The sequence below is a fragment of the Lithobates pipiens genome, unplaced genomic scaffold (genome assembly GCF_037356315.1).
Source record: "Lithobates pipiens isolate NorthernLeopardFrog02 unplaced genomic scaffold, aLitPip1_a1.2 Scaffold_18, whole genome shotgun sequence".
Classification (NCBI taxonomy): Eukaryota; Metazoa; Chordata; class Amphibia; order Anura; family Ranidae; genus Lithobates; species Lithobates pipiens.
In genome coordinates this window covers 420635513-420660908 of record NW_027507758.1, presented here as the reverse complement: position 1 = coordinate 420660908, position 25396 = coordinate 420635513, and the positions used below count along the sequence as shown (strand labels likewise).

The 25396-nt window shown below is 43.7% G+C and overlaps 1 protein-coding gene across 1 annotated transcript in view; it reads right to left on the bottom strand.

The window, feature by feature from the left end:
• Positions 1–21844, bottom strand: part of SERPINI2 (serpin family I member 2) — an 86912-nt gene extending 65068 nt beyond the window's left edge. The window contains exon 1 of the mRNA XM_077488036.1: positions 21700–21844. The gene's annotated coding sequence lies outside the window, so the exon portion shown is untranslated. The remainder of the gene's footprint in view (positions 1–21699) is intronic.
• Positions 21845–25396: the final 3552 nt, after the last annotated feature.

The window sequence follows — 25396 nt, the reverse complement described above, 5'->3', positions numbered from 1 at the left end:
TTGATCGATCCAACCAGCATGCCAGGTTTTACCTTCAATTATTGCCAGCAGCTGTTAATTCATCAATTGAGTAGCTGTGTTTAACCACTTGCTTACTGGACACTTAAACCCCCCTCCTGCCCAGACCAATTTTCAGCTTTCGGCGCTGATGTACTTTGAATGACAATTGCGCGGTCATACAACACTGTACCCAAATGAAATTTTTATAATTTTTTTCCCACAGAAAATAGAGCTTTCTTTTGGTGGTATGTGATCACAGCTGGGGTTTTTATTATTTGCTAAACAAACAAAAAAAGATGGAAAATTTTGAAAAAAAAATTAATAAATCATGTTTAATAGTTTGTTATAAAATTTTGCAAACAGGTAATTTTTCTGCTTCATTGATATATATTGATGAGGTGGCAATGATGAGCACTGATAGGCTGCACTGATGGGCACTAATAGGCACAGTTAAGGGGGCACTGATAGGCACAGATAAGGTAGCACTGATGGGGACATATAAGTCGGTACTGATGGGCACAGATAAGGTGACACTAATGGCCACTGACAGGATGGCACTGATGGGCCCTGATGGGTGGCATGGATGGATGGCACGGATGCGTGGCACGGATGGGCACTGATAACAAAGAAAGGAACTACCAATGGGTCAAAATTTGGTGAGGTGGTCCCATCCCTATTAAACTCTACAAAGAAAGATTCCCCCTAAATAGGTGGGATTTTAAATGACCACCAACACCAGACAGAGATTCACAATGTGTACAAATTTTATTGATAATTACAACAAAAATACATAATACCACCAGAGGGACATATAGACAGAAGCATGTCCCAATGGCATATTTAAAGATGGACAATTACATAAATGAAACAAATCAAAAAATAAATGGTTAAAATACTCTTCTTATATCACCCACACCCGACGCGTTTCCAGTTGCTGGTATCACAGAACTTTCATCAGGGGTGAAAAACTCGATGATATATTGATATTTCTAATGAGATGTATACTCGAAGGTCAGCCAAAATAGGCTGATGGACTATATCTTCCAGTCCCTCTTCTGTGTTTACCCTTTGCGGACGGGATAAGGCATTTATGGGTGCAGGTCGTACATGTGCTAATTCAGCCTCATACCTGTTTATAAGCTGTCTTGAGACACCCGTGCATTTACCATGCTTCCCGTTTAAGGACACCCCTTTCTGGGTAAACAGTAAAACGCATCTGGAAGGAGTGTGCAGGACAATACGAACCTGCATGGTACTTTATTTACATTCAAACCAGTCTGCAGATATATCCATATTTTAAAGTGATACGAATCTTCGGCTGACCTTCGAGTATACATCTCATTAGAAATATCAATAAATCATCGAGTTTTTCACCCCTGATGAAAGTTCTGTGATACCAGCAACTGGAAACGCGTCGGGCGTGGGTGATATAAGAAGAGTATTTTAACCATTTATTTTTTGATTTGTTTCATTTATGTAATTGTCCATCTTTAATTACGCCATTGGGACATGCTTCTGTCTATACGTCCCTCTGGTGGTACTATGTATTTTTGTTGTAATTATCAATAAAATTTGTACACATTGTGAATCTCTGTCTGGTGTTGGTGGTCATTTAAAATCCCACCCATTTAGGGGGAATCTTTCTTTGATGGGCACTGATAGGTACCACTGATAGACGGCACTGATGGGCACTGATAGATGGCACTGATAGGTGGCACTGATGGGTGGCGCTAATAGGTGGCACTGATAGGCACTGGTAGGTGACACTGATGGGCACTGACAGGTAGCGCTGGTGGGCACTGACAGGTGGCGCTGGTGGGCACTGACAGGCGGCACTTGTAGGGGGCACAGGTGGGCACTGAGGAGCTGGGGCACATCGCAGTGATTGGGACTAATGTCCCTCTCACTGCCGCTGGTGTTCGGCCTCTTTTTTCTCCTTGCGCTGTCAGCGGAAAAATAGCCGATTACTTGCTGTGTTGACATCACGTGATCAGCTGTCATTGACTGACAGCTGATCACGTAGTAACGGGTTGGGATCGACCCTTTTCTCCGATCTGGGATCCAGTGAGTCCAGCGAGTCTCAATAGACGTTGTCCCGGCAATGCAGGTCCACGCTGTAGCCGTCATTCGGCTATAGCGCGGATCTCTAGAGGTTAAACTACTTTTGGTATCAGCCCCGATTTCGAATAAAAAAAATCCACAAGAGAAAAAGTGGGAAATAGGGAAGGGACTTTGTGATACACAGAAAACTTTTAGACACTAATTCCAATAAAAGTCAAATATTTATTGAAGTAGACAATAAAATAACCCCAAGACAAACACTCTGGGGGTGGGGGGGGACATCATAATTGTGTAGCGATGACACTTTGGACAAAGTGTTTGTCATGTACAAATTTAGTTTTTTGCCTCAGAACAGTAAAGGGGTTCTGAGGGTTAATTGTGTAGGTTTAACTTTGACATCAGTTTGGCTGGGCTGTGTTAGAGTTCTGCTTGGTCATGTGTATGGTTAGATGCACATGACAGGCCCAGAACCAGGCCTGGTTGGACGTTTTGGGTATCAGCTTCCCCGGGGCCAATCAGTGGGTGTGCCGGGCCCCGCTGAGGAGTCTTGGGAAGGGTACTTAAGATGCTGAAGTCACGTTGTTCCAGGTTCGTTCCTGAGGCCTTAGTGGTCTGTTTCAGATTCTGGACCGGGGTAGCCCTGTGAGGGGTCCTGGTCACGGGGGCGTCCATCGCTCCGCAACATGCTGCGGTTGGCTGACCCCAATAGACCCTCCGGGTTTGGGGTAGGTATCAGTCTGTTCCCGAGTCTCAGAACTGGCTGGTCCGAGGTGCAGTAACTGAGGGAGGATTCAAGGCGTCCAGGTTTGCTCTCGGCTTGGAGGGGCACCGCAGCTCATGTAAGTGACCGGGGAGGACTTTTCGGAGGAGGGCCAACAAGCTGCCATCCTGAGAAGTGCCTGGTTGCTGAGTTGTGAAGGACACTGACGAATTCACGTTTTTTCCAGTACTGCCAAGGAGACAGAGAACATTCCAGGTACTGAGGAAAAAGGTTCCTGTTCACTTCTGTTACCAGTTACTCAAGGTCAAAGATTTCACAAGTTCTGGATCAAAGTGCTGACTGCTATAATCTCTGGCTAGAGATTTGTTCAGCCTTGAAGCGCCCAGCTGCGAGTGGCTACTCTCTGGGTTGTATTAGAGACTTTCTGATAGTAGCAGTTCAAGGTGCCTGAGTTTCTTCACCCTTGCCCTCTGTTCCCATATGAGACTGTGTTGTTGGATGTTACCCCTGCAAATAAAAACCTTTTCTAAAGGACTTTTATGGTGTCAGCGTCCAAAGTGTTGGGTACTAACTCTGGAAACCCCTAGACGTGGAAGGACTAGCCAAGCGGAGGTAACTGGTAATCCCAAAAGTAATAGCATAAAAATAGCATAAAAATATTACATGTCATTTGAACAGTAAATGGTAATGGACTACAAAGCGAGAAGTGATGATCCTGATTGCATAAGTCCAGAGCCCCAATGTGTTTCGACATAACAAGCCTTCCTCAGGGGAATGGCGGTTGTTAGCACATCAGAAAGATATCTAAAATACATACATAGGTAAGTACACAACAACTGATCTAACATGTCACACCCTGATGGAGAGTTATTCAACTTACACAATCAAAACAATACAAACATCTCACGTTATGCTAGAGGTCCAAAGACACGACAGACAAGCATGCCATGTACCAAAAACACTGGGTCCCAAGACACAAGGGATATAGACAAATCAACTTCAAGAACTTGGCGTGTGCCTAGCAAAAAGATAGTAAAAAAGAAATATAAATATATATATATATATATATATATATATATATATATATATATATATATATATATATATATATATATATACAGTGCCTTGATAAAGTATTTACGCCCCCTGTCATTTTCCACATTTTATCATGTTACAACCAAAAAAATATATGTATTTTATTGGGATTTTATGTGATAGACCAACACAAAGTGGCACATAATTGTGAAGTGGAAGGAAAATGATAAATGGTTTTCAATTTTTTTACAAATAAATATCTGAAAAGTGTGGCGTGCATTTGTATTCAGCCCCCGAGTCAATTGTGTAGTCTTAGTTTTATGCCACACATAGCATTTTGCTTTTAGGCCAAAAAGTTTGATTTTGGTCTCATCTGACCAAAGCACCTTCTTCCACATGTTTGCTGTGTCCCCCACATGGCTTTGCACAAACTGCAAACGGGACTTCTTATAGCTTTCTTCCAACAAAGGCTTTCTTCTTGCCAATCTTCCGTAAAGGCCAGATTTGTGGAGTACACAACTAATAGTTGTCCTGTGGACAGATTCTCCCACCTGAGCTGTGGCTCTCTGCAGCTCCTCCAGAGTTACCGTGGACCTCTTCACTGCTTCTCTGATGAATGCTCTCCTTGCCCAGCCTGTCAGTTTAGGTGGATGGCCGTGTCTTGGTAGGTTTGCAGTTGTGCTATACTCTTTCCTTGTTCAGATGATGGATTGATCAGTGCTCCGTGAGATGTTCAATGCTTGGGATATTTTTTTTCTAACCTAACCCTGCTCTAAACTTCTCCACAACTATATCCCTGACCTGTCTGGTGTGTTCCTTGGCCTTCATGATGCTGTTTGTTCACTAAGGTTCTCTAACAAACCTCTGAGGACTCCAAAGAACAGCTGTATTTATACTAGATTAAATTACACACAGGTGGACTATATTTACTAATGAGGTGACTTCTGAAGGCAATGGGTTCCACTAGATTTTAGTTAGGAGTATCAGAGTAAAGGGGGCTGAATACAAATGCACGCCACACATTTCAGATATTTATTTGTAAATAAATGTGAAAGACATTTTTTCATTTTCCTTCCACTTCACAATTATGTGCCACTTTGTGTTGGTCTATCACATAAAATCCCAATAAAATACATTTACGTTTTTGGGTGTAACATGACAAAATGTGGAAAATTTCCAGGGGTATGAATACTTTTTCAAGGCACTGTATAGGGGAAAAATGTATTAATACAAATGTAAAAATAAACTGTATAATATATGGCAAGTTCATGTGCTGCTATAGCCACTAGCAATAATTACTGTCTTCTCCTGGTGGGGATGGATTCCCCCATCCTGCCACCAGGGGAAGACAATGGTCCTGCAGGAGAGATTCTTGCAAATTTCTTTCCTGCAACATGTGGTTAATTTACTAAAGGCATAAAGGCAAATAGACTGTTCTCCCCCTACCCTTTCCTACCAGAGAAGGGTAGATTATCCATGTTTATCTAAAAGTTGCATATGAAAAGAAAAGAAATTAGCCATTTTTTACCCATGGCTTTAGCTTCAATAAGTGGAGTCAAAATGAAAGATAGGTTTGCTGATCTCGCTTGGAAGGTAAGTGCATGGGGTATTTGGAGGTACTGAAAAAATCATCAAGATGGAATTTTGTACACCTCCTGAATATCCTGAAAGTAGTTGATGGGGAACCTGCACCCCAACAGAGTGCCAGTAGTCAGATCCCTCTAACATGGTTCACTCCTCATAATATACATCCCAGGGTGAAATTGGAGCAATTCCAGAGGCCCAAGGATGTTGAAGATCTGGCCTTGCCCAACCCCTGGCTTTATTATTTGGCTTCCCATAGTAGTAGTAGTAGCGTGCGTCATGTCTTCCTCTACTGGGATGCTGCAGAGAGACGGGGACCCTTCCACTAGATTGTCCATACAGTGGTGACAGAGAGGATTGAGAGTGGCCTAGAGGGGCTAGCTTTCTGCAAATTGAACAAGTTGTATCCTACCTATGCTCTAATGCAAAAAACCTGGAACAAGGTTAGACAGCTACAACAGTCTACAGGGTTTACAAGGTTTAGCCCTAACTGGGGTAATGAGTACTACCCAGAACTGGTAAAACTAAAATATGGTGCGAGATGGCAAGCCTTTGAGGTCACTCATTTTGCGTCATATTTTTGCTGTGCTCTTTTCCGGATTTGCAGAAGCAGTTTCATCTCCCGGACTCGATGCTATTCTATTATATGCAGCTTCACTATGTGGTAAAAGCACAAAGATACAATCACCCTCCCTGATATTTAATTTTTGAAGTGGTCTCATGTAAAGGATTCATATTACAATGTTACTCTATGCAATTGAACAGCTTCCTATAGGATCATCCCATTAATGTGATATCTAGGTGGGAGAAGGATGTAGGAGTATTTGAGTAGGAGCAATTGGAAGACGCTTCCTTAGCGGTTAAACAATGCTCCCTGAATGTGGCTCAACGCTTCTTGCAGCTGTATCTATGCATGAGAGAAACATGTACTAGATGTAGCAAGGACCGAGGGGATTTAATCCATTTTATGCGGCACTGCCCAAAGTTGCATCGATATTGGAAGGTTGTTATCAAGACTATCAACCAGGTGTTCCAGGTCCATGTCCATGGACCTGAGGAACCAATATCTTGCCAATCGGGGTTTCTGTGCTATCTCCCGGTGGAGGATGTGCCTAAACAGGCCATAGCTAGGGCTTTGTTTCAGGCCTGTTAATACTTTGGCACTGGGCTTCCTGTAGAAATGGATAGTCCAAATGGGAGATATATTTTGGCTAGAAAAATACATCTTTCAGCATAGGGGTAGCTTCAGTAAATTTGATAAGTTGTGGGCTCCCTGGTTGAACACATCTGGCCTGGTGTCGGCAGACCTTATTATGGATCATTTGATAATTGTTAGGGGATGATAATGTTTCTGGTATGATGGTATCCTTGGGCAATGGGGTATATATCTACTATGTACCTGTTCTTTGTTTTTAATTTTTTCCTGTTCCTTGAGGGTTGACTATTATACTCTGTCATTTTACTATTGAGATGCATTCCAGAACATTATGTTTTAATGTGTTGCAAATATATGGATTTTGTAATGCTGGCACAACCTGATTAATAAAAACTTTATTTGAGATAAAAAATAAATAAATGTTGTCCCAAGGTGGTGAGTATATAGAAATATCATACTTCATAATACGTTTTTATTTCCTTCCAGACTTTTTGTTGTTAAGTACTTTCTTACTGTTAATCTTATTTTTTTTTTTTTTTTATTGCCTGTGTTTTTTGTATTACCATTTCTGTGAATATTTTTCTTGCACCATTTTTCTTTTCATTTAAGTGATATTTAAATGTTTCAGCAGATACGGTGAAGGGTGTCTGTTTCCGTTAAAACATGTGGTGGCAGCTATTGTTTGTGTGCTTGACTGTGGAGTCAATCACTCAAATCCATGTGCAGGGTGAGGGCAAGAGTGCAATTGTCACAAGTACCATGGGTCCAAGAGGGTCAAGAAGGGCTCAGATGAGTGAATATGCTTTGTTTAGTCACAAACTTAAGTGTTACTAAACTCACAACAGTAAAATCAGTCTGTACATGCAGCATAGCATGCTTGTTATAGTCACTGTGGAACTTAAGGGGTTAATCCTCTGCATTGTGTAAAATGGATGTTTTGTCCTGTATGCATAGATCCCCCACTGCACTGTCCATCCAGGGAAGGCCAGCTAACACAGGCAGAGTAGCCGACCTGCACATGCTCAGATGTGTCTTTTATGCTGGAGAGAACAGTTACTTGTTCTCAGAGATAGCCAGTTCACGTGATATTGACATCACACATCTGGGCGTGTATACAGGCTGCAGTGGAAATCTCCCCCTTCCTGAACTCTGAGCACTGGAGAAAATGTGCAGTTTATCATGTAACTGTGGTATACAGATCATCCAAAAGGGTATATAGTGGCAGTATTTTAATGTAAAAAGCTGTGGGCACTGTGGTGGTGGTGGGGGGGCTTAATGAGCTGGAGTCCACAATTAGCTGGACTTTAAATATCCAGGAAGAGAGCACAGTAGGTCGCTCTGGTTTTGAGACTCAGAAAGGAACCTGAGTGAGAGAAGCTTTGGGTGTTGGACTGAAAGGTTTGCTGTTGCATGTTTTGTGGGCCCCGCACTGTATAGAGAGGAGAATATTTGTTTAGTTAGTGCCGGACGGCAAGGATTTAATTTACTGTTTGTTTGTTTTTATTTTGCAAACCTCCTGCAAATAACATACCTGGCATCAGATATTTAAGAAAGTGCCCGTTTGCTGACTGTCATTCAGAAAAGGTGATCCCCACAAGCTAATTCCCCACAATATATTATATATATATATATATATATATATATATATATATATATATATATATATACACACACACACACACACACATATATATACACACACACACACACACACATATATATGTATACATATACATACACCTACACACATATATACATGCATACATACACATATACATACACATATATGTATACCTACACATCCACATACATTTTTCTTTTTACGTGTATATACATATACAAACACACACCCATATCACATGTACATACATATATATACACACACAAACACACATGCCACACCTGCGGAGAACAGCGGGGGGTGCCTGAGGAAGTGTGTCTGTGTAGGGAACAAGAAGAGATACTGGCTGAAGCCATGGTCAAGGGTTCTACCATAGCCCAGCCACCAATACCTAATGAGGTCATTAACTGTCCCGGGAGAGGGACAAAGCCTCCTTCAGGACATTTTTTTTAATATATATAATTTGCCCTCAGTTAAAATGGTGCCCGACCGGCTACCGCTCATGCTTTAACCGGCACACTTCGATGACTTCACCAAGTGCGCCCCCCCTAGAAAAAAAGAGCTGGGCAGCCACGCTTGCCCTTAATGGAAGCCCAGTCACCACAGGCAGCAAGGAACAGAGCCCCTGCTAGGCATTGCTGGAGGATAAAGAGAATGAATGGGAAAAGTAATGAAAGACAAAAGAGGGAGACATAGGTAAAAGGTACAGGTGATCTGTATGGCACAAGGGGTCAAGTGAGAGAGAGATAAAGCATAGTCCCCCCCTCCCCCCCCCCATAATCCACAAGCAATGCAGTTACCAATTTTAAAAGCAGATTTTGTTCCTAAAGAGGAAACACTGCAGGGGCCCCAATAAGACCCACAGAAGGGGGTCATAGCTATAGCACATATAGCAGCCTGAGCACTGGGACTTTGCACTGGGAGAGGCTGATCCCAGATGGCTACTGCACCGAGACAGAGGTGGGGACAAAGTACTGCTTACTCTTCACTGGTGCGTTGAGGTATGAGGATAAAAAGAAGAATGAGGTGGGCCATAATAAGGCCTTTCATTTATGCTAGTCACTGGTCCTGAGGAAGTGGTCAAGAGGCGGAGCTCTATCACTAGTATGCTGCCATAGTGGCGTCAGGAAAGAAGACATTTGAATATATGATAAAAATCTTGGATGCATAAAAAAATACACTATACAAAGTACACAGTTCTTATTCAAAAAAGCAACATATTTAAAGTACCTCATAGGTTGGAAGAGAGATGCTCCATCAATGTCCGTCAAAGTTTTCCCGTAGCCACAAATCTGCAGTAACTTAATGACAATGATCAAGCTGAATCTTACAATGGGCTCAGCCTCACTGCCTGCACACTAATAAATAACACCAACTTAACTTCCAGCTCCCCTAATGAGCAGGATTTTTATTTTTTTTTAACTCTAGGACCAATGTAGACTAATGCCTCGTACACACAATCGGACTTTCCGACAGCAAAACCGTGGATTTTTGTTCAAAGGATGTTGGCTCCAACTTATCTTGCATACACACGGTCACACAAATGTTGGCCAACAATTACGAATGTAGTGACGTACAAGACGTACGTGATGTCTCCATTACGAATGCTAGTTTTACAAGACCGAGAGCTTCCAGCTCGTACTTGATTCCGAGCATGTGTGGACTTTTGTCCGACGGACTTGTGTACACACGATCAAAACGACAACAAACATTTGTTGGGGAAAAATTTGAGAACCTGCTAGCCAACATTTTTTGGTGGAAAGTCTGACAACAAATGTTTGATGGGGCATACATGCGGTCGGACTTTCTGCCAACAAGCTCACATCCAACATTTGTTGTCGGAAAATCCGATCATGTGTACGCGGCATAAGGGACAGGGATTCCCAGCTTGAAACCAATTCTTCCCAATCTACTGTACTTTCTTTCATATCTTCACCACCACCAAAGGGGAACTTCAGGACAGGACATTACAGAGAAAAGTATTACCCAGAAAGTAGCAGGAGGATACTATAGGGGGGCAATGTCAGAGAGGGCAGGGAGGGGTAGGGGGTAGAGTTTAAAGAGAATCACAATAGCAGACTTGTTCTGCCTGGCTGTACCCAATCGGTTTGTCGTTTTGTCAACAACTTTAAAGGGGTTGTAAAGGTAAATGTTTTTTCACCTTAATGCATTCTATGCATTAAGGTGAAAAAACATCTCACACTGCCGGCGCCTCCAGTCCCCCCGTTTTACTTACCTGACCCCTCGAAAATCCCGCGCTCGCCCCCGCCGTCCTCTTCGCCGCTCAGCCTGGCCGCTGATTGGCTGGAGTGGATGGATTGAAAGCAGCGCAGCCATTGGCTCGCGCTGCTGTCAATCACATCCAATGACGCAGCGCGCCGGGGGGAGGGGCCTTGTGATACAGCGAGCGGCTATAGCCGCCGGCTGTATCACGGGAGCGCGCCCGCAGTGCTTCTCACCAATGCGAGGGAGCTCGCATTAACGTGAGAAGCACCTGCGGGAGGAAGCAGAGACAGCCGCCGAGGGACCCCAGAAGAGCAGGTTCGGGGCCACTCTGTGCAAAACGAGCTGCACAGTGGAGGTAAGTATGACATGTTTGTTATTTTAAAAAAATAAAATTTTTTACTTTACAACCCCTTTAACTAAGCTCCTCAATACTATGTTCAGTATACAGGATGCAGACGGGGACTGTAGAAGACAATTATGGTCCTGCTTTTCAAAGAGGGGAAAAATAAGAAAGCTGGGTAAAATAGTTGCTTTTCATAATTCTTTCAGGGGCCTGCAAGTATCAGTATGTAAGTAAACACACATAGGAATATACAGGATAACAAATACAGAATACTGTATGACATATGCTACACTTTATCTTTTCAGCTGTCTAGATGTGGGTACCTGTGCAGCCACTAGGTGGAGCTCATACATGCATCTTCCAAAGTGTACAAAGAAATACTGCAATCTTTTTTCTAGTGCTCTAGTGTTTGGCATTTAATAATTTTTAACTTAGTATATCTGTTGCTGCTTTTTGTGTTGTGCCACCAATATTCTGACTTTGTTTAATATCATTTGCTTCCTCTCAGTTATACAGTATGATCTGGTGTAGTCATTCTGTATAATCAGCTCATTTGACAATCAGAGGCACATTTGTTTTTATGTTGTCTTTTTATTCTGTATTTTTTGTGCACAGTTACAGGTACACAACAGTACAACTGAAAAGGACCCTGTGCTAAAAAAAAAAAAATGCCAAGGCTGCTATTGCTTTAAATGCAAGTGCCTGGATATCAGGCCTTAGTGCTTTAACCACTTAAGGAACGCAAGGATTTACCCCCTTAATGACCAGGCCATTTTACGAGCGATGCTGTACCCAAACAAGATGTCCTTTTTTTTCCCCACAAACGACGCTTTCTTTTGGTGGTATTTGATCACCTCTGCGGTTTTAAATTTTTTGCGCTATAATCAAAGAGCGCCAATTTTGAAAAAAATATTTTTTACTTTTTGCTATAATAAATATCCCCCATAAATATAAATAAATATATATATATATATATATATATATATATATATATATATATAAACAAAATTCTTCCTTAGTTTAGGCCAATATGTATTCTTCTACATATTTTTGTTTAAATAAAGAAAATCGCAATAAGTGTATATTGATTGGTTTAATTGATTTGTTTTCGCAAAAGTTATAACATCTACAAAATAGGGAATAGATTTATGGCATTTTTATTATTATTCTTTTTTTTTTTTTTACTAGTAATGGCGGTGATTAGAAATTTTTAGCGGGACTGGGACATTGCGGCAGGCAAATCAGACACTTTTGGGGGACCAGTGACATTTATACAGCGATCAGTGCTAAAAAATGCACTGATTACTGTATAAATGACACTGGCAGGGAAGGGGTAAACACTAGTGTTTGTAATTTTGAATTGGTACATTTTTAAAGTGTAGCTCCAGTCAAAAAATCTATTTTTAAGCTTTTTGGAAAACATAGGGAAGGGTTATCACCCCTGTATAATTTTTTTGGCCGTCCATCTTTTTCCATTTCACTTCCTGTTGTCTCCTTCCGTTTGCAAGTAGGAGACATTTGTAAGTTGAATGTTTGAAAGTAGGGGCCTGCCCTATATGCTCTGTAGAAATGGGGGCCTATGGTGAAGGTGTTGCCACAACACTGTAAGCCCTCAAAGTGACTCTTGGTGGGCGCTGGAGCGCCCTGCTGTGAACGATTATATCAAGAATTGTAATTACATGCCATTGTTGAACAGTGGTATAAAAATTGGGCCTTTAGTGGTTGTGGTGGTGGTGCTGGTGCTACAACACTATAAGTCCTCACAGTTACTCTCGGTGGGCGCAGGAATGGGCCCTGCTGTGAAATATTGTATCAAGAATTGTAATTACATGCCCCTGTTAAACAGGGGCTGAAAAATTGGGCCTTAGGCACTGCTTGCTGGTGCCACAACACTGCAACCTCTCCCAGATACTCTAGTTGGAGTGCAGAAATGAGCCCTGCTGCAAAGCATTGCATCAAAAATTGTATTACATGCCCCTGTTAAACGGGGGCTGAAAAATTGGGCCTCAGGCACTAGTGCTGGTGCCACGACACTGCAACCTCTACCATATACTCTAGTTTGAGTGCAGGAATGAGCCCTGCTGCAAAGCATTGCATCAAAAATTTTAATTACATGCCCCTGTTAAACAGGGGCTGAAAAATTGGGCTGGTGGCATCACCCAGAAACAAAAATGTTCTTCCAAGATATCAGCGGGATCATTGAGGAGGAAGAGGATAGTCAGTCAACATAACAGGACAGTCAATCAGCATCAGGATAGGCAGTCGGACAGTACAGTGTCACTGATGCATGCACTTTCACTGCTCACCATCCTTGTGGCCTCCTCAAACGGTGACAGGACAGTGCATGCATCCCTGATCATGCCCCACTGGCGTGGTGAGAAAAACCCGAGCTCCCCTGACCCTGTCCTGGTGCCGTAGTCGCACAGGTACTCATTGATGGCCCTCTGCTGCGTGTGCAGCCGCTGCAGCATGGCCAAAGTTGAGTTCCACCTGGTGGGCATGTCACATATAAGGCGGTTCTTGGGCAGGTTCAACTCCTTTTGGAGCTCAGCCAGCCGAGCACTGGCATTAAATGATCAGCGGAAATGCACACAGACCTTCCTGGCCTGCCTCAGGACATCCTGTAAGCCCGGGTACCTGCCCAAGAACCGCTGCACCACCAGGTTAAGGACGTGAGACACATAGGGCACATGGGTCAGTTGTCCCTGTCGGAGGGCGGAGAGCAGGTTGGTGCCATTGTCGTAAATTGCTAATAGGTGTCCCTCATTATCTTCTCAGAAAGTTGGGTGGTCTGGTTTATGAACTTTTTGTGCATTTTTACCAGATAGTGGACTTTAAGGGATTGCTTGCTACCTCTTGTGGGTTACTGCCTAATATGGACTCTTGTCTTGAGAAGGACATTTTATGGATAAAGCCATCTGCCTAAGGTACAGTTACTTAATGGGGCACTAGAGAGCTTTGTATAGGAAAGTGTGTGGAAGATGTCTTTGAGAACTGGTACTTGTTACCAGCAAAAGATCTTTATATGTTCATCTAAACTTCCCGGTCTGAAGTCTCTACAGGGGTGCATGCATGGTGTATCCAAAGCAAAAGGGCTTACAACAAGGGACTGAAGAAGTTAGAGAAGATACAGTACATGGGTCTAACCAGAATGCTGTCTAGAAAAAGCTAGATTGCCGTTGCTAATGGCTACCATATTTGTATCACTTGCTAAAGCATCCATCCAGCCAGGTAGTGGGTTACATGGCAAAGGTGACAGTTACTTTGGCAGTGAAGGGGTGTTATGCTTGGCCCTTTAACTAGCGTTAAGTTCCCTACTTATTGGGACCAAGCCTGTACTACATAGTTCCTAGGAACCCAGCCTGGAGTCACAGGTGAGAGAGAGAGAGATAAAGAGGGGGCCCAGGAAGGAGAAAAAGCATGAAGTTATGGAGAAGTATGTTTCCTTTGTCCAATAGTAACCTACAGACATTGTCACTTAGAGTGAGATGACCGGACTGCTGTGTTGGTGGTGACCAGTACATGCTCTGCAGTATTGGTTCAGAAATACTGCACACTGGGATGCCCTCTAGCAGAAGTTTTGTCCAAAGTGCTGAGTGTTACCAGTGTGAGAAGTATGGCCACAGATTACAAGGAGTTAACTATGCAAGTGTATTGCTCACTTCTAAGTTTGGAGTCCTGCCTTAATGTTGATTTCATGTGACCACAGCTCCTGCCTAAAGTTTAGGCATTGTGGAGTGCAGTTCCACAATGTCCCCACTAGGGTAACTTAAGCCCCACCCACACACTTGTAATACCCATTAAAGTGGAGCTCCACCCTCTTTTTTAAGTCCTCTGCATCCCCTTCTTCTCTGGCCCCTTAAACACATTTGGCATATATATATATATATATATATATATATATATATATATATATATATATATATATATATTTTTTAAACTCACGGTTTTATATTTAATAGTTGTCTTTACATCCTGTTTCCGGCCGCGGCCTGAGCGCATCATCCCCATCCGCTATGCCTCCTGGGAGATGTTTTTTATCAATCTCAGAAGGCAATAGGGGCCACTGGGCCATAGTATCGTGTTATTTCCAAACCGGAGATGACGCTATACAAGGTGGCGTGGGCCGGCGCCATTTTAAATAAGGGCAACGTGGCCTTTGTTGCCAGTGTTCATCCAGCATCTATAGCAGCAGCATCGTCGCAGAGAACAAGCGCCTGGAAGATAAAGAAAGAAGCTACTGCTCAGCGGTAAGTACATGGGCGCTGTACTGTGGGGGATGTGTGCTGGTCGAGATGTGCTGTGCGGTGGGGGGACAAGTGCTGTGCTGTGCGGTGGGGGGACTTGTGCTGTGCGGTGGGGGGACTTGTGCTGTGCGGTGGGGGGACATGTGTTGTGCGGTGGGGGGACATGTGCGGTGGGGGGACATGTGCTGTGCGGTGGGGGGACATGTGCTGTGCAGTGGGGGGACATGTGCTGTGCAGTGAGATGTGCTGTGCGGTGGGGGGACATGTGTTGTGCAGTGAGATGTGCTGTGCGGTGAGGGGACTTGTGCTGTGCGGTGGGGGGACTTGTGCTGTGCGGTGGGGGACATGTGCTGTGCGGTGGGGGACATGTGCTGTGCGGTGGGGGGACATGTGATGTGCGGTGGGGGGACATGTGCTGCGCGGTGGGGGAACATGTGCTATGCAGTGAGATGTGCTGTGCGGTGGGGGGACATGTGTTGCGTGGGGGGACATGTGCTGTGTGGTGGGGGGACTTGTGCTGTGTGGTGAGATGTGCGGTGGGGGGAATTGTGCTGGGCTGGGGGACATGGGCTTGGGGGACATGTGCTGTGCAGTGGGGGTAGATGTGCTGGACTGGGGGTCATGGGCTTGGGGGACATGGGCTATGCTGGGGGACATGGGCTGTGCTGGGGAACATGGGAGATGTGCGGTGGGGGGGGGGATGTGCGGTGAGATGTGCTGTGTGGTGGGGGGAGATGTGCTGGGCTGGGGGATGATAAGAAATATGCAAAGAATTACAGGTGATATCAACATTTGCCTTGTTCCTTAGATGCACTTTTTCTAGCTGAAATGGCGCTGACTTATTGTTTATGCAACTTTCTTAGTTCTGACCAACATCCAAAACAATACTTAAAGAACTAGCAAATGTTACCATAAAAGGAAGCCTTGTGAAAGGCACGCTGGATTTGGCAATAAAGCTGACAATGCACCATGAGTCACCAGTGTGCCTTAGCCAATGGCAGGTTGCCAAATACTACTATAAGAGAACTGTGTATGGATTTTCTGGTGTGATTCTGCTGTGGAACTCCTTGCTGTAAGGGTTCTATCACCCCTTTGTACTGTACATCTGTAATAAATCTGTTTTCTAATCAACATGACCGGAGTTGACTGATCAGTAAGAGAATGGAATTTTACTGACAGGGACATGGGCTGTGCTGCGGGACATGGGAGATGTGCGGTGGGGGGGCATGTGCAGTGGGGGGACATGTGCAGTGGGATTTGCTGTGGGGGAGATGTGCTGGGCTGGGGGGCATGTGCGGTGGGATTTGCTGTGGGGGGAGATATCAGAGGAGGGAATGATAAGAAATATGCAAAGTACTGTACTACATCTGTAATAAATCTGTCTTCTAATCAACATGACCGGAGTTGACTGATCAGTAAGAGAATGGAATTTTACTGACATCATGGTCCTTTCGAGGCGGAAGCAAGGATTAGGTGGTGGATCAAACGTTTCCGTCCAAAATATCAGTGAGTATCAGACTCCCTCTCGCCGAGACCTAGGTCCTCCCCCTCAAGTTAAGTGATAAAAAGAGGCTGGTTGGCCCCCGGATCCACACCTAACCTCTGCTACTGGAATTATTTGATCCAGTCCTCCGGGTCTGTGAAAGGTAAGACAGATCTTTTCTTTTCTCTTCTACTCAAGGTGATTTGGGTTTTATTGAGTATGCCAGCACTGTGGTTGACTATATAAGATCTAGGTGACACAGGGGCCGAAGACAGAGGCACTTGGGGACGTTGCCTATGGTAGATAGACGTAGCTCGCTGTCCAGGACAGATGACAAAAAGATTTGTTGAAGGGTGTACCGAACGTCAGAGGTTGATTGCCTGATGATCTAAAAGCGCTAAAAGTAGCTAAGTAATCTAGAAAGATCAAAAATGTAAAAAGAAAAAAACGCGCTTGCCTGATCAATAAACAACGGCAAGCTGCAAAACCCAAATGTTATACTACATTAACAAAGAAAAAGAAAAGAAGAGTGGGTTGCGCTAAAAAATATGTAAATGATCAATCTGTGAAAATAATGGGTATTACCATCAATCCTATGCAAAAATGAGTGCAAATGGTTCTTTATTATAGAGAACCACAGAGCGCGGATGGCTAATTCTCCCCAGCCAGGGATCCTTGGACAGATAGGGTGGTGAAAACAACCTCTCGCAGCTCAAGCTCAGCAACAATCCCACACGTCAGCGAACATACAAAGAATAAAGCTTGCAATAGTGTAAAACAAGACGCTTTAATATAACAAATAAAAACAAATTGCGCACTTACATAGCACCAATAGATAAGTAGCATGTAGTTACTCGAGCCGGCCGGTCTCGAAAAAAAACACCCGATACTTCCGGGACAACCACATGTAGCGGTGACGTCAGTGCGTCGCTCCTTCTCCCATCACCCCGTGACAACGTCCTGTTAGTGACGAAACGCGTAGGGAGGAGGAGCGACACACTGACGTCACCGCTACACGTGGTTGTCCCGGAAGTATCGGGCGTTTTTTTCGAGACCGGCCGGATCGAGTAACTACATGCTACTTATCTATTGGTGCTATGTAAGTGCGCAATTTGTTTTTATTTGTTATATTAAAGCGTCTGGTTTTACACTACTAGCTTTATTCTTTGTATGTTCGCTGACTTGTGGGATTGTTGCTGAGCTTGAGCTGCGAGAGGTTGTTTTCACCACCCTATCTGTCCAAGGATCCCTGGCTGGGGAGAATTAGCCATCCGCGCTCTGTGGTTCTCTATTAGAAAGAACCATTTGTCTCTGGTAAGTGGCAGTGTTAATTGTGGTGGAGGTGTTCACAGTCTACACGAATTTGGATTTCCTTTCACTGTTCCTTCACTGTGGGAGTTATTACTATTATTCCATAACTTGGGACTTTCTTTATGGATTCATTAATAGGATGATGGACTATTTAGATCATCAAAGTGATCATTTCTTATTATATATTATTTATTAGTTGTGCTGTTTTCACTGACATTTGATTTTACCAGACTTGTCATTGGAAAGGATTTTTTCTATTAGATGTCTAATCTTCTTTTTTTCTAAGTATTTTTTATCATACAGGAGAGATTATTTTTTATATACACATGTATTTTGTAATTTTTTCTGTACTCATTTTTGCATAGGATTGATGGTAATACCAATTATTTTCACAGATTGATCATTTACATATTTTTTAGCGCAACCCACTCTTCTTTTCTTAACCACTACAGATCCGTGCTATTGCCAAATGACGGCAACAGCGCGGACCTACATTTCCGGGACTACGTCTATTGACGTCGTCCCGGTTACGAGCGGCCTGCGCGCCCCCTGAGGGGCGCGCGCGGCGCGCTCTGTGATCGGCGAGTCCGTGAGACTCGCCTGATCACCGATCCGTGCAAGGGGTCGATCCCGACCCCTTATCACGTGATCAGCTGTCAGCCAATGACAGCTGATCATGTGATAGAACGGAGCCGGTAATCGGCTATTATTCCTCCTCGCGCTGACAGCGCGAGGAGAGAAAAAAAAAGCCGATCACCGGCGGCCGTGATCGGGACATCAGTCCCGATCACGGCCAGCAATACAGCTGACCACCTGCCCCCTGCCAGTGCCCACCTGCCCACCGCCGTGCCATCCTGAATAAAAGTAAGTGCCCCCCATCAGTGCCCCCCATCAGTGCCCCCCATCAGTGCCCATAGTGCCCACAGTGCCACCTACAGTGCCACCCACAATGCCACCCACAGTGCCATCCAGCAGTGCCACCAACAGTGCCCACAATCTGCCTCAAAGGTGCTGCGACCCAGTGCCGCCCATCAGTGCCCAGCAGTGCCGCCCATCAGTGCCCAGCAGTGCCGCCCATCAGTGCCCAGCAGTGCCACCTATCAGAGCCACCTATCAGTGCCACCTATCAGTGCCCATCAGTCCCATCTATCAGTGGTACCTATCAGTGCCCATCCGTGCCACCCATCCGTGCCACTTATCCGTGCCACCCATCCATGCCATCTTATCTGTGCCCATCTTTGCCCATCAGTGCCGCCTTATCTGTGCCCATCGGTGCCGCCTTATCTGTGCCTATTAGTGCCGCCTTAACTATGCCTATCAGTGCCCACCAGTGCAGCCCATCAGTGCCCACCAATGCAGCCCATCAGTGCCCACCAATGCAGCCCATCAGTGCCCACCAATGCAGCCATCAGTGCCGCCTAATCAGCGCACTTCAATGAAGGAGAAAAATGACCCGTTTGCAAAATTTTATAACAAACTATTAAAACATGATTTTTTTTTTTTTTTGCATCTTTTTTTGTTTGTTTAGCAAAAAATAAAACTCCGAGCTGTAACTAAATACCACCAAAAGAAAGCTCTATTTGTGGGAAAAAAATGATAAAAATTTCATTTGGGTACAGTGTTGTATGCCCGCGTAATTGTCACTCAAAGTGCATCAGCGCTGAAAGCTGAAAATTGGTCTGGGACTGAGGGGGGTTTAAGTGCCCAGTAAGCAAGTGGTTAATCTAGAAAGATCGCAAGACTAATTTTCTTTTGAGTGTTTAGTCTTTTTTCCATGTTTAACTTTACTGCAGAGAGGGGTTTTATTTCCTTGTATTCTTATTGTTCTAGCCCGGAGATTTAAGTTGATAAAAGGCCCGCTTGGTGAGGAGTATGTCTGCTAAGGCAGTTATATGATCTGTCTGGCTTTAAACATGTTAGAAAAACTCACTCACCCCTCCCCCCCACGGACATCTAAGTGCACTTCGTGTGTGTGTGCGTGTGTGTGTGCGTGTGTGCGTGTGTGTGTAAAAAAAATAAAAATTAAATAAAAATAATAATTTCTGATCAGAAGACTAATACTGTTTGTTTTGACCAACCGTACTTTGTGGTAAATAAGGTAAAGGTAAAAGTTGTTTTATATGTATGTGTGTGTATAGATATGTATATTTCCTGTTTGGGAAGTTTAGACTTTGTTTGCTGTCTTATATAGATTTTGGCAGGGTTCGAGAGAAGAATTACCAGTCTTGTATTCTAAACTTGAAGGAAAAAAAAACAACAGAGACATGGGAAATAGTTTCTGTAAAAGAATGTCTTCTGCCTTATGCTGCTGTTGTGTTCCTAATGTGCCATTAGAAGGAAGGAGAAAAAAAATGCCAAGCCCAATTGCCCCTAGTGGACAAAGAGGATGATCTCATTTGATACCTCCAGAGACCACCTCCTTATAATGGTCCTTCCCCTCAGGTGCAGGCCACTGCCCAGAGTACCATCCTCCCTGTGACATCCACCCCTTTCAGAGGAACCGCCTCTGAACAAAACCCCAACCCCATTTCCCCAATCTCCGCAGATGGCAGTCAGCTCCATGCGATGAGCAGATCTATATTACAGTTGTTGACTGACGCATGGTCCCGGAAATGGGGAGTTCCCGAGGGAACCAAGGACCCAAAAAAACAGTAGATTATAGCGAGGAGGATGTGGAGGATGCTGAAGGGTATCCCCTAATAGAAGCTTCAAACCATAGAGGTGAACAAAACAGTCAGCCCCTAACTATGACTGTTTTTAGACCATGGACTGAGAGTGACATGCAGAAGGCTACCGGGATGATGGCAGTCGGCGATCGGCTTTCCAGCAATAACAACCGATGTGGCTAAAAGCCGCTCAGCTGTTATGCCAGAGGAGTGGGAGGGGACACCTCGCCGCCTCCCGCTGCTCTTACCGGACTCCCGTTCAATCGGGAGCCCCGATCAAACATCCCCTGCATCTGGCGGCTAGAGAGAGACTGGCTTGAAGCCGTAAGCGGCTTCATTCCAGTCTCCTAATCGTAAACACGGAAGTGCCGCAAACGAAAACGCATACGGAAGTCGCGTCCGCATATGTAAATGGTGTTCAAATCACATATGTAAGGTATTGCCGCGATTGTCAGAGCGAGAGCAATAATTCTAGCCCCAGACCTCCTCTGTAACTATAACCTGGTAACCAGAAAAAAAAATTAAAGCGTCACCTATTGAGATTATCAGGTACCGTAGTTTTTGCTTGTGCAATTATAAAGCGTGACATGTTTGGTATTTATTTACTCGGCATAACATCATCTTTCAAGTTATACAAAAAAATTGGGCTAATATTACTGTTTTGTTTTTTTTAATTCATGAAAGTGTCCCTTTTCCCAAAAAGTTGGGTTTAAAACACCGCTGCACAAATACTGTGTGACATAAAATATTGCAACAATCGCCATTTTATTCTCTAGAGTCTCTGCTAAAAAAAAAAAAAAAAAAAAAATATATATATATATATATATATATATATATATATATATATATATATAATGTTTGGGGCTTCCAAGTAATTTTCTAGCAAAAAATATGGATTTTAACTTGTAAACACCAAATGTCAAAAATAGGCTTAGTCATGAAAAGGATATATATATATATATATAGACACACACACACATAACGAGATACATATATAACAAGATATATATATATATATATATATATATATATATATATATATATATATATATACACACACACACACATACATACTCACACACACACACACGAGATACATATATAACAAGAGATATGGATATATACATACACACACATATAACAAGATACATATATAACAAGATATATATATCTCTTGTTATGCAGATATTTCTGCACAAAAGCAAATGATTTAGTTTACAATTCATATATTTATGAACCTCTTACCTTTTGCTGCTGATTTCTGTTGTTATAAATGCAGTATATTTCCTGGTTCCTGGGGGGAGGAGGATAGAAGTGCTTTGCATAGCTAAGGGGGCAACTTCCTCTTACACTGCCTTTGCTATGGAAACCTGACCTTAAACCTATTTCACTGCTTTTAGTGATGGGAAGTCTGGATCTTTAAAGTGAATCAGTTCATTTTGAACTGCTCACTGAAATGAACCGATTCAATGAATCGATTCTTCGGTTCTTCGGTTCACTTGCTGAGTCTACTGACAAGCAAGTGAACCGAAGCTCTGATTCAATCATATTAAATGAGTAGAATCAGAAGACTGATTCACACAGAAGGTTGGCAGGTCCTGGGGACGTTTACTTTGATTTAGTTCATCGGCGCAGAGCACAAGCCTATTGTTGTCACATTAGCTCGGTGTCATGAATTTTGGTGACACACAAACAGCTGTGTTAGGTTGGGTTCACACTTGTGCAATGCGGGAACCCTGCGATTCCACTACGGGTTCCTGCATCGCACCCGACTCGCACGACAGTTTACAATGACATATGCAAACTGCTGGGGAGTGTCATACAATGTTAATGACACCCCCATTTCAGCTCGCATGTCGCACTGCAAAGTGTCAGTTTGGACATGAATCGGATCGCATGGGTTCCATGCGATCCGATTCTGGTGCGGACCAAAAAAAGGGTCCTGTGCGAGTTTAGTCCGAATGCGATACGATTTCAGCCATACTATCTGTATGTATCAGTGCAAATCGCATGCGATTTCGCACTATGCAGCAGTGTGAACTGGCCCTGACCTAGGTTTCCGCAAATTTGATGGATAGCAATGTTACCTGTGAAGTTGCCCCAGAATGCAGTTCACATGCACACAAACCCCGCTTTTCATTTAGGCTCTGTTTCCACTTGTGCAACTTGTCCTGCGACTTGGGACTGCAAAGTTGCGTGACAAGAAGTACCCGATTTCCAATGAGTACCATTCAAATCTGTGCGACTTCAAGTCACAGCGACTTCATAGTAGTCCCTGCACTACTTTGGTCCCATTTTAATGTGACTTGAGGTCCATAAACCTCCAGAATACACAGGCATGGCTTCAAGTCAGGCAGAATCGTGCAACTTTCAGGCTTTTCAGGCTAACGCAGCCTGAAAGTTGCACAATTCTAACCGCAATTTTGATGCGACTTTAAAGCAATGCCTGTGTATTCCGGAGGTCTATGGATCTCAAGTTGCATCAAAGTGGGACCAAAGTAGTGCAGGGACTACTTTGAAGTCGCACAGATACGAATAATACTCATTGGAAATCATAGAGTACAAAGTCGCAGGACAAGTTGCACAAGTGGAAATGGAGCCCAAATGAAAAGTGGGTTTTTGTGCAGGTGAACTGCATTTTGATGGGCCAATTTCACAGTTAACATTGCTAGCCATCAGATTACCATGGGCGAAGTACCCCTGGCAGTAAAATTCAATCGTTAAGGCTATTTTCACACTTGTGCGACTTGAAAGTCAAGTGCTTTTGCCATGATTTTTGCCAGGACTTGAAGCAATGTCTGTGTAATCTTGAGGTCTCTGCCACAAGTCGCATCAAAGTTGGACAAAAGTAGTACAAAAACTACTTTGAAGTCGCACAGATATGAACTGAACTCGTTGGAAATCATGGGGTGTGACTTGTCATGTGACTTTGCAGTCTCAAGTCGCATGACAAGTCGCACGAGTGTGAAAGGGCCTTAGGCTGTCCGTACCACCTGATCACTGCTGCTACCTCATTGGTTTAGTGTATTGTTTTACTGGTGGTGACTCATGGTTCTTTCAGTGAACTGTGTTCTAAAAACTGATATGATTCTTTAACTCGGTAACTTGTACGATTCTTTAACTCGGTGTACTGTGTACTCCTGGCTCTTGTTTTAAAGAGGAAGTAAACCCTGATGAGTTTACTTCCTCTTTCATTCCCTGCAAAGGTAAAGCATAGTAGCCCATTATGTGTCACTTACCTGACACAGGAGCCAGCGAAGTCACCGCTGTCCCCTGTAGTCCAGCGCATCCATCTTCTCGGTGGGGTCTCGCAGCTCCGCCGCTGTCATTCGGCGAAGCCGCGATGACGTCACTCCACTTGTTGGAAATGCAGCTCCATTGTTGGAAATGCCGCGCTCAGTGCGCCTGCGCGCCGCTGTCTATGGCGCATGCACCGTAGACAGCGGTGCCTGTCTTCGGGCAAATATCTCCTAAACCGTATAGGTTTAGGAGATATTTCTTGGACTTCCAGGTAAGCCTTAATCTAGGCTTACCTGTAGGTCAAAGTGGTTTGTAAGGGTTTACAACCACTTTAAGTTTGTATCCAGTTCCTGAGTGTCACTGTGCTTTGAGTCAGCTGATTGGTTGCAGGGAGGGGCCGAGCTCTCTCTAGGATCATATTACCACTGCCAGCTCTGCTGCTCTGCTATGTACCGAGTGCAGAGTGAAGTGTTTCAAACGAATCAGTTCACTCAGATGAATCGATTCATCCAGTTCACTAAAAAGAACCGATTCAAAAGAACGATTCGTTCATGAACTGGACATCACTACTGAGCATGTGCAAGATTTGCAAGGCTGAGATCCAGGAAGAAATACAGTCTGGCTTCAGATGCCCACACCTAAGATGGCCACGGTCTGCTGCAAGTTTATAAAGTTACAAAATGCTGTAATAACCTAACAAAACTGACCTTTTTTTACAGACTAACTTTACTAGAATGCATTAAGCTTGTGTATGATCAGTGTATGATAGATTATTTTTACTTAAAAAGTCAAATTTTGTCCGGAACACCACCTTAAGAAAAACATGTGATATTGTGATAATATTGGTAGTATTGGAATCTTATAACCATGAAAACCATGAAAGATGCAGACTTAAATTGATTTAAAATTACTTTTGAAATTACTTTAATGTATTTTTAACATTTATGAGATTTGTGTGATTAGGTTTATATATAGAACTACAAAGCACTGGTGCTAAAAACTAAAAGTTTCACACTGTGATCATTATAGGAAACTCCGATTTATGATGGGAATGTTTGATTCATTGTATGACCTCCAGACAGCAAGAGTTTTCTGGAAAGGTCAGCAATAGCAGGCCACATATATTTCTCCTTGAGTACTGAATAGCATGGGCTCAGTCTCAAAGTATATACTAAGACAACTCCTCAATCCTCAAGTGCAATAAATCACAGTGGTGCACAACTCAATAGGTATTCTCATAGGCTTGAATTTTCCTCAGGTCACCAGCTAGCCTCCAAGTGTCAGAGAATGGTCCACAGAAGAACTGGTGCATCTGCCAAGACTCCACAGAGCCGCAGATGATGTTTGTGGGCACTCAATGATCGTCAGCCCCCTCATGTGTTCCTGTGTTTCTGCTTTGCTACTACTGGATATTATTTCATTTCCCTTTGGGATCAATAAAGTATTCTGAATCTGAATTCCCTGCTACCGACCCAGCTTACCTTTGACCTGTCTTGTCTCCATCCCTGACTTTGACCCCTGGCTTGTTCCACTGATTCTGCTTTTGCCTGAGTGCTCATGTATTGGCCTGCTCTCCCGACTCCGCTGCTGCCTAATTATCTGTGTATGACCCCGGCTTGTTTCAGATTCTGCTCCTTGCTTCTGCTCTTGGCTGATCTCCTGTGCATGACTACTGGCCTGGCTCCTGACCCTGCTCCTGGCT